General features: G+C 36.8%; 1 protein-coding gene across 1 annotated transcript in view; it reads right to left on the bottom strand.

Moving 5' to 3' along the window:
- pex16 (peroxisomal biogenesis factor 16) overlaps nucleotides 1–9655 on the bottom strand; it is a 31284-nt gene that overhangs the window by 3647 nt on the left and 17982 nt on the right. The gene's annotated exons all lie outside the window — the stretch shown is intronic.

The following is a 9655-nucleotide window of genomic DNA, read 5'->3' as shown; positions in this document are numbered from 1 at the left end:
ACTAGAGACATTTCCAGAGCACAAACACAGCATTTGCTGAACCAAACTAAAGAAACGTTTCAGATTTTCTTTTCTGTGAAAAGCTGAGCCGACTGTGAAGAAGTGGATCAAGTCCCTAAAGGCAACTCCTGCTGCAGGTTTTTTGGCAACCTAAGCGGTAGGAAGTCACGGAAAGCCTTTTACAAGCAGAGCATCTATACCTGGACTTAAATGTGAAATAGTTGGTTTAGCTCCAGCTGGCTGAAGCACCCGTCGCCATGCCAACACCACCCATCAGACCGCTCTGATGGTGCACAGGAGTTTCTTCTTCTTTTCTCATGACAAAAAGCTATAAAATGTTGGCAGTTTTATTTATTGTAAGTTACTCTTATTTGTGACCAAACAGGCGGTAAAAATGGCTCTTTTATTCATAAACGTTGTAGAACACAGCCTTTCCCAAACGGAGGGTCCCAAGATCGCTGAAAAATAAAGCCTACATGTAGGGCTGCAGAATAACCGTGTTAATTATTTACTGAATAAACTACTAAGTTATTACTCATGCCACATTAAAAATCTGAATTTGGTTTTATCTCGGTGACAGAAGCTGATCTTGGGCATGAAGGTGCCTTGTCACTAGGGCTGCAACTAATGACTATTCTGATGGTCGATTAGTCATCGACTATTAAAACGACTAGTCCACCAATCAGATTATGTATCTCATCGTTGTTAAATGGATCTTATTTCCCTTTCAGCTTTGAAATCTTGCATGAGGTTGTTCTGTAAGGCCGACGTTCCTCCTCTTTAAATGTTCGAGCGTTGCAGACGTACTTCGTGGTACACAAGGTCAGCTTTACAAACCTCACATGTATTTAATTTATTTTGTTTAACGTGAAGTTATTTCAGACTTTTGACGTCCTCTACAACCGTTTTATTCCCTAGTCGGCCGCCATATTTTTCCCCTGGACGACTTTAATGCACATGTGGAACATTTAGCAGAGATTAAAAAAAGAAGACAATGTCTCACTGTAGGTTTCTTTTTTTGTTTGTTTTGGGGGTTTTTTGCCGACAATAGTCGGTGGTTAAATTCATTGTCGACTATTTTTTTTGTTGACTATTAACAACGTTGACTAGTCGTTGCAGCCCTACTTTTCCCAGCTGTGAACCAGATCCAACAAAAAAGCACTTTATCCTCCTCATTGCTTTAGTTTCTGATCATTTTCAAGCCTTACATTTAGAATGATCAGGTCTCAGTCGTGGATGTAAAAGTTTGAGAAGCGCTGCTCGATCTGATTCGGGTTAGGTCTGGTCTCCATGTGGAACAGGTTTCTGTAGCCGCAGGTTAAAAGTAAAACATAGAACAGCTGGAGGACCCCGCTGTCTGAAACCAGTTCTACAGCAGACGTCCAGACTCCGTTCATGCCTGGTAAAAGTCCTGCCCTCCTTGTTGATCAGGTTTCAGTCCAGATCAGAGTTCAGACGGGTGTGTGTGTGTGTGTGTGTGTGTGTGTGTGTGGACACATAGTTTTAGTGGGGCTGAACAAAGACGGGCTCTGGGCCACGCTAATGACCACCTGACCTCACACACCTCTGGTTTTTCCCTCCCTTCTTTTTGTTTATGGAGCTTCAATATTCTGTCGTAGTGTTTGGACGAAGGATTTCATGGTTACTTAATTCCACAGTATGGCAGTATTGAATGCTACGATTAATTAAACTGCAAAGATTCCTCAGTATCCTCACTTTCCATAAAAGATCATGTCTGTACCATGACGCCGGAGTTTTTTTTTACCAAGAATTTGTAAAATCTGACGGATTTTCAGAACCAACAAGCGCACATTTTTCACAACACCCCTTTCTGACCACATACGTGCTGACCTGGTTTGGGAAGAGTTCAGTCCGCTAGCGCCATCCCTGATGAGAAAGACTTATTAGTCACTGTAGCGGGAGCAGGGCCCAGCGAGCCAACATGGCGGCATATTCGGCCAGTGTGATGTCACTGAGAACGGTCCATAGAAGGAAGCGTACTAATTCCAGATATGTGGTCCAGGTTCTTTTTTCCCACTGTTCCAGGTGATTTATGTGTCAAACAGCAGCTGGACGTCAGAGCAGCCAGATGTTTTCCTGCTTTCTAGAGAAATGCTCAAAAGCATGTTTATAACGTAGTTTCCAGAAAGAAGCCTCTCAAGTCCAGGTAGAGGTCCTGGTCCTGGTAGAGGTCCTGGTCCAGGTAGAGGTCCTGGTCCAGGTAGAGGCCCTGGTCCAGGTAGGGGTCCTGGTCCTGGTAGAGGTTCTGGTCCTGGTCGAGGTCCTGGTCCTGGCAGAGGTCCAGATAGAGGTCCTGGTCGCGCTAGACCATGGGCACCTTTACAAGCACAACCTTCTCAGCTTGCTTGACCAAGTCAAAGCAGTTTATTGAAGTGTTCCCCCTCTCACTTTCTCTTATCGGCAGGATTAACTCTATCAAAATGACTCAAAATACTCCCCAAACTCTTATACCTCTTCCAATGCCTCCCTACTCTTATCCCTAAATCATTCTTTAAAGCACTTGACTCTGCTCGGTTCTTATTTTTGGAACGGCAAATCTTCCAGGCTGCGTAGTGTTTCTCCAAAGACCGAAGCACGAGGGTGGCATGGCCCTCCCTAACTTCCAATATTACTATTGGGCTTCAAATATCTGCTGTGTACTACATTGGGTCCACTTCCACCTCGACCCGTTCCCCCCTGTTTGGGTGAGTTTCCAGTTTCTTACCTACAACAGTCATCTCTGAGTAGTCCCCCCCTCCACCCACCACATTTATTCTATTCTATTTTATTTTACGTTTTATTTACCTAATTTACTTAATAATTGTTAGTTGTTTTTTTTTTTTCTTTTTTTTTCTCTCTGTTATAATTTTTATTTTCCATTCGTCAGTGGGGTACTGTTGGGGGTCTGCTTCATAGTTGGCACTTGCTGTTCTCCTTGGGTTGTGGGTGGGGGAGTACATGGGAAGGGGTCTACTTTGCTATCCGTTATGTTTGACTGCTATGCCGTTCTTAACCTGGAATGCTACACCGATTCAAGGCAGAAAAAAATTAAAACGGTTACTGTCCAGGTGTTTGTCCATTTCATGTATGTTTGTGATTGCTTCTTTAAAAAAAACACTGAAAGAGGTCCTGGTCCTGGCAGAGGTCCAGGTAGAGTTTCTGGTCCTGGTAGAGGTCCAGGTAGAGGTTCTGGTCCTGGCAGAGGTCCAGGTAGAGGTTCTGGTCCTGGTAGAGGTTCTGGTCCTGGCAGAGGTCCAGGTAGAGGTTCTGGTCCTGGTAGAGGTTCTGGACCTGGTAGAGGTCCATGTAGAGGTTCTGGTCCTGGCAGAGGTCCAGGTAGAGGTTCTGGTCCTGGTAGAGGTCCAGGTAGAGGTTCTGGTCCTGGTAGAGGTTCTGGTCCTGGCAGAGGTCCAGGTAGAGGTTCTGGACCTGGTAGAGGTCCAGGTAGAGGTTCTGGTCCTGGCAGAGGTCCAGGTAGAGGTTCTGGTCCTGGTAGAGGTCCAGGTAGAGGTTCTGGGCCTGGTAGAGGTTCTGTACCTGGTAGAGGTCCTGCAGCTTTTCAGCTGTTTCCCTGAGTTAATATGTAGGATTTATTTATTCTAACTTTACTTTGTTTCTATATTATTTTGTTATGTTGGCATCAAAAGATAATAAATTAATCACCTATAACGAGTGTTCATGTGATTCTTTATAGTGCTGGAAATAAAATAATGTAAAATAATCCTGTTGTGTAATGTTGTGTTGTGTTGTGTAATGTTGTGTTGTGTTTTGTTGTGTAATGTTGTGTTGTGTTGTGTAATGTTGTGTAATTTTGTGTTCTGTTGTGTAATGTTGTGTTCTCTTGTGTAATGTTGTGTTATGTTGTGTTATGTTGTGTAATGTTGTGTTATGTTGTGTTATGTTGTGTTGTGTAATGTTGTGTTATGTTGTGTTGTGTTATGTTGTGTTGTGGTATGTTATGTTGTGTTGTGTAATGTTGTGTTATGTTGTGTAATGTTGTGTAATGTTGTGTTATGTTGTGTAATGTTGTTTTATGTTGTGTTATGTTGTGTAATGTTGTGTAATGTTGTGTTGTGTTGTGTTGTGTTTTGTTGTGTTGTGTAATGTTTTGTTGTGTTGTGTTGTGTTGTGTAATGTTGTGTTGTGTTTTGTTGTGTTGTGTAATGTTTTGTTGTGTTGTGTTGTGTAATGTTGTGTTGTGTAATGTTGTGTTGTGTTCTGTTGTGTAATGTTGTGTTATGTTATGTTGTGTTGTGTTCTGTTGTATTGTGTTATGTTATTTTGTGTTGTGTTATGTTATGTTGTGTTGTGTAATGTTGTGTTATGTTGTGTAATGTTGTGTTGTGTTGTGTTATGTTGTGTAATGTTGTGTTGTGTAATGTTGTGTTATGTTGTGTAATGTTGTGTTATGTTGTGTAATGTTGTGTAATGCTGTGTTATGTTGTGTAATGTTGTGTTGTGTTGTGTAATGTTGTGTAATTTTGTGTTCTGTTGTGTAATGTTGTGTTCTGTTGTGTAATGTTGTGTTATGTTGTGTTATGTTGTGTAATGTTGTGTTATGTTGTGTTATGTTGTGTTGTGTAATGTTGTGTTGTGTTATGTTGTGTTGTGTAATGTTGTGTTATGTTGTGTAATGTTGTGTAATGTTGTGTTATGTTGTGTAATGTTGTTTTATGTTGTGTTATGTTGTGTAATGTTGTGTAATGTTGTGTTATGTTGTGTTATGTTGTGTTGTTGTGTTATGTTGTGTTGTGTTATGTTGTGTTGTGTAATGTTGTGTTTTGTTGTGTTGTGTTGTGTTATGTTGTGTTGTGTAATGCTGTGTTATGTTGTGTAATGTTGTGTTATGTTGTGTTATGTTGTGTAATGTTGTGTTGTGTTGTGTAATGTTGTGTTGTGTAATGTTGTGTTGTGTTGTGTAATGTTATGTTGTGTTTTGTTGTGTAATGTTGTGTTGTGTTGTGTTGTGTAATGTTGTGTTGTGTAATGTTGTGCCGTGTAATGTTGTGCCGTGTAATGTTGTGTTGTGTAATGTTTTGTTGTGTTGTGTAATGTTTTGTTGTGTTGTGTAATGTTGTTTTATGTTGTGTTATGTTGTGTAATGTTGTGTAATGTTGTGTTATGTTGTGTTATGTTGTGTTGTTGTGTTATGTTGTGTTGTGTAATGTTGTGTTTTGTTGTGTTGTGTTGTGTTATGTTGTGTTGTGTAATGCTGTGTTATGTTGTGTAATGTTGTGTAATGTTGTGTAATGTTGTGTTATGTTGTGTTATGTTGTGTTATGTTGTGTTGTTGTGTTATGTTGTGTTGTGTAATGTTGTGTTGTGTTGTGTTGTGTTGTGTTATGTTGTGTTGTGTAATGCTGTGTTATGTTGTGTAATGTTGTGTAATGTTGTGTAATGTTGTGTAATGTTGTGTAATGTTGTGTAATGTTGTGTTGTGTTGTGTAATGTTGTGTTGTGTAATGTTGTGTTGTGTAATGTTGTGTTGTGTTGTGTAATGTTATGTTGTGTTTTGTTGTGTAATGTTGTGTTGTGTTGTGTTGTGTAATGTTGTGTTGTGTAATGTTGTGCCGTGTAATGTTGTGCTGTGTAATGTTGTGTTGTGTAATGTTTTGTTGTGTTGTGTAATGTTTTGTTGTGTTGTGTAATGTTGTGTTGTGTTTTGTTGTGTTGTGTTTTGTTGTGTAATGTTTTGTTGTGTTGTGTTGTGTTGTGTAATGTTGTGTTGTGTTGTGTAATGTTGTGTTGTGTTTTGTTGTGTTGTGTAATGTTGTGTTGTGTTGTGTAATGTTGTGTTGTGTTGTGTAATGTTGTGTTGTGTTGTGTAATGTTGTGTTGTGTTGTGTTGTGTAATGTTGTGTTGTGTTGTGTTGTGTTATGTTATTTTGTGTTGTGTAATGTTGTGTTATGTTGTGTAATGTTGTGTTGTGTTGTGTTATGTTGTGTAATGTTGTGTTGTGTAATGTTGTGTTATGTTGTGTAATGTTGTGTAATGCTGTGTTATGTTGTGTAATGTTGTGTTGTGTTGTGTTCTGTTGTGTAATGTTGTGTTCTGTTGTGTTATGTTGTGTAATGTTGTGTAATGTTGTGTTATGTTGTGTTGTGTAATGTTGTGTTATGTTGTGTTGTGTTATGTTGTGTTGTGGTATGTTATGTTGTGTTGTGTAATGTTGTGTTATGTTGTGTAATGTTGTGTAATGTTGTGTTATGTTGTGTAATGTTGTGTTATGTTGTGTTATGTTGTGTAATGTTGTGTAATGTTGTGTTATGTTGTGTAATGTTGTGTAATGTTGTGTTATGTTGTGTTATGTTGTGTTATGTTGTGTTATGTTGTGTTGTGTAATGTTGTGTTATGTTGTGTTATGTTGTGTAATGTTGTGTTATGTTGTGTTGTGTAATGTTGTGTTATGTTGTGTTGTGTTATGTTGTGTTGTGGTATGTTATGTTGTGTTGTGTAATGTTGTGTTATGTTGTGTAATGTTGTGTAATGTTGTGTTATGTTGTGTAATGTTGTTTTATGTTGTGTTATGTTGTGTAATGTTGTGTAATGTTGTGTTTTGTTGTGTTGTGTAATGTTTTGTTGTGTTGTGTTGTGTTGTGTAATGTTGTGTTGTGTTTTGTTGTGTTGTGTAATGTTTTGTTGTGTTGTGTTGTGTAATGTTGTGTTGTGTAATGTTGTGTTGTGTTCTGTTGTGTAATGTTGTGTTATGTTATGTTGTGTTGTGTTCTGTTGTATTGTGTTATGTTATTTTGTGTTGTGTTATGTTATGTTGTGTTGTGTAATGTTGTGTTATGTTGTGTAATGTTGTGCTGTGTTGTGTAATGTTGTGTAATTTTGTGTTCTGTTGTGTAATGTTGTGTTCTCTTGTGTAATGTTGTGTTATGTTGTGTTATGTTGTGTTATGTTGTGTTGTGTAATGTTGTGTTATGTTGTGTTGTGTTATGTTGTGTTGTGGTATGTTATGTTGTGTTGTGTAATGTTGTGTTATGTTGTGTAATGTTGTGTAATGTTGTGTTATGTTGTTTTATGTTGTGTTATGTTGTGTAATGTTGTGTAATGTTGTGTTGTGTTGTGTTTTGTTGTGTTGTGTAATGTTTTGTTGTGTTGTGTTGTTGTGTAATGTTGTGTTGTGTTTTGTTGTGTTGTGTTGTGTAATGTTGTGTTGTGTTGTGTAATGTTGTGTTGTGTTCTGTTGTGTAATGTTGTGTTATGTTATGTTGTGTTGTGTTCTGTTGTATTGTGTTATGTTATTTTGTGTTGTGTTATGTTATGTTGTGTTGTGTAATGTTGTGTTATGTTGTGTAATGTTGTGTTATGTTGTGTAATGTTGTGTTGTGTAATGTTGTGTTATGTTGTGTAATGTTGTGTTATGTTGTGTAATGTTGTGTTGTGTTGTGTAATGTTGTGTTGTGTAATGTTGTGTTGTGTTGTGTAATGTTATGTTGTGTTTTGTTGTGTAATGTTGTGTTGTGTTGTGTTGTGTAATGTTGTGTTGTGTAATGTTGTGCCATGTAATGTTGTGTTGTGTAATGTTTTGTTGTGTTGTGTAATGTTGTGTTGTGTTTTGTTGTGTTGTGTTTTGTTGTGTTGTGTAATGTTTTGTTGTGTTGTGTTGTGTTGTGTAATGTTGTGTTGTGTTGTGTAATGTTGTGTTGTGTTTTGTTGTGTTGTGTAATGTTTTGTTGTGTTGTGTTATGTTGTGTAATGTTGTGTTGTGTAATGTTGTGTTATGTTGTGTAATGTTGTTTTATGTTGTGTAATGTTGTGTAATGCTGTGTTATGTTGTGTAATGTTGTGTTGTGTTGTGTTCTGTTGTGTAATGTTGTGTTCTGTTGTGTTATGTTGTGTTATGTTGTGTTATGTTGTGTAATGTTGTGTTATGTTGTGTTGTGGTATGTTATGTTGTGTTGTGTAATGTTGTGTAATGTTGTGTAATGTTGTGTTATGTTGTGTTATGTTGTGTAATGTTGTTTTATGTTGTGTTATGTTGTGTAATGTTGTGTAATGTTGTGTTATGTTGTGTAATGTTGTGTAATGTTGTGTTATGTTGTGTTATGTTGTGTTATGTTGTGTTGTGTAATGTTGTGTTATGTTGTGTTGTGTTGTGTTATGTTGTGTTGTGGTATGTTGTGTAATGCTGTGTTATGTTGTGTAATGTTGTGTAATGTTGTGTTATGTTGTGTAATGCTGTGTAATGCTGTGTAATGCTGTGTAATGTTGTGTAATGTTGTGTAATGTTTTGTTGTGTAATGTTGTGTTATGTTGTGTAATGTTGTGTAATGCTGTGTAATGTTGTGTTATGTTGTGTTATGTTGTGTTCTGTTGTGTAATGTTGTGTTATGTTGTGTTTTGTTGTGTAATGTTGTGTTATGTTGTGTAATGTTGTGTTATGTTGTGTTGTGTAATGTTGTGTTATGTTGTGTTGTGTTGTGTTATGTTGTGTTGTGGTATGTTGTGTTGTGTTGTGTAATGTTGTGTTATGTTGTGTAATGCTGTGTTATGTTGTGTAATGTTGTATAATGTTGTGTTATGTTGTGTAATGTTGTGTTATGTTGTGTTATGTTGTGTTATGTTGTGTTATGTTGTGTAATGTAATGTTGTGTTATGTTGTGTTGTGGTATGTTGTGTTGTGTAATGTTGTGTAATGTTGTGTTGTGTTGTGTTGTGTTGTGTAATGTTGTGTTGTGGTATGTTGTGTAATGCTGTGTTATGTTGTGTTATGTTGTGTAATCTTGTGTAATGTTGTTTTATGTTGTGTAATGTTGTGTTATGTTGTGTAATGTTGTGTAATGTTGTGTTATGTTGTGTTATGTTGTGTTGTGTAATGTTGTGTTATGTTGTGTTGTGTTGTGTTATGTTGTGTTGTGGTATGTTGTGTTGTGTTGTGTAATGTTGTGTTATGTTGTGTAATGTTGTGTAATGTTGTGTAATGTTGTGTAATGTTGTGTTATGTTGTGTAATGTTGTGTAATGTTGTGTTATGTTGTGTAATGTTGTGTTATGTTTTGTTATGTTGTGTAATGTTGTGTAATGTTGTGTTATGTTGTGTTGTGGTATGTTGTGTTGTGTTGTGTAATGTTGTGTAATGTTGTGTTATGTTGTGTTGTGGTATGTTATGTTGTGTTGTGTAATGCTGTGTTATGTTGTGTAATGTTGTGTAATGTTGTGTTATGTTGTGTAATGTTGTGTAATGTTGTGTTATGTTGTGTAATGTTGTGTAATGTTGTGTAATGTTGTGTAATGTTGTGTAATGTTGTGTTATGTTGTGTTGTGGTATGTTATGTTGTGTTATGTTGTGTAATGTTGTGTAATGTTGTGTTATGTTGTGTAATGTTGTGTTATGTTGTGTAATGTTGTGTAATGTAATGTTGTGTTATGTTGTGTTGTGGTATGTTGTGTTGTGTTATGTAATGTTGTGTTATGTTGTACTGTGTTATGTTATGTTGTGTTGTGTAATGTTGTGTTCTGTTGTGTTGTGTTATGTTATGTTGTGTTGTGTTGTGTTATGTTGTGTAATGTTGTATTGTGTTATGTTATGTTGTGTTGTGTAATGTTGTGTTATGTTATGTTGTGTTGTGTTATGTTATGTTGTGTTGTGTAATGTTGTGTTATGTTGTGTAATGTTATGTTATGTTGTGTAATGTTGTGTTGTGTT

Source organism: Melanotaenia boesemani, chromosome 1 (genome assembly GCF_017639745.1).
Source record: "Melanotaenia boesemani isolate fMelBoe1 chromosome 1, fMelBoe1.pri, whole genome shotgun sequence".
Classification (NCBI taxonomy): Eukaryota; Metazoa; Chordata; class Actinopteri; order Atheriniformes; family Melanotaeniidae; genus Melanotaenia; species Melanotaenia boesemani.
The sequence above is the reverse complement of the archived record's forward strand: the minus strand, read 5'-3'. Positions and strand labels throughout refer to the sequence as shown.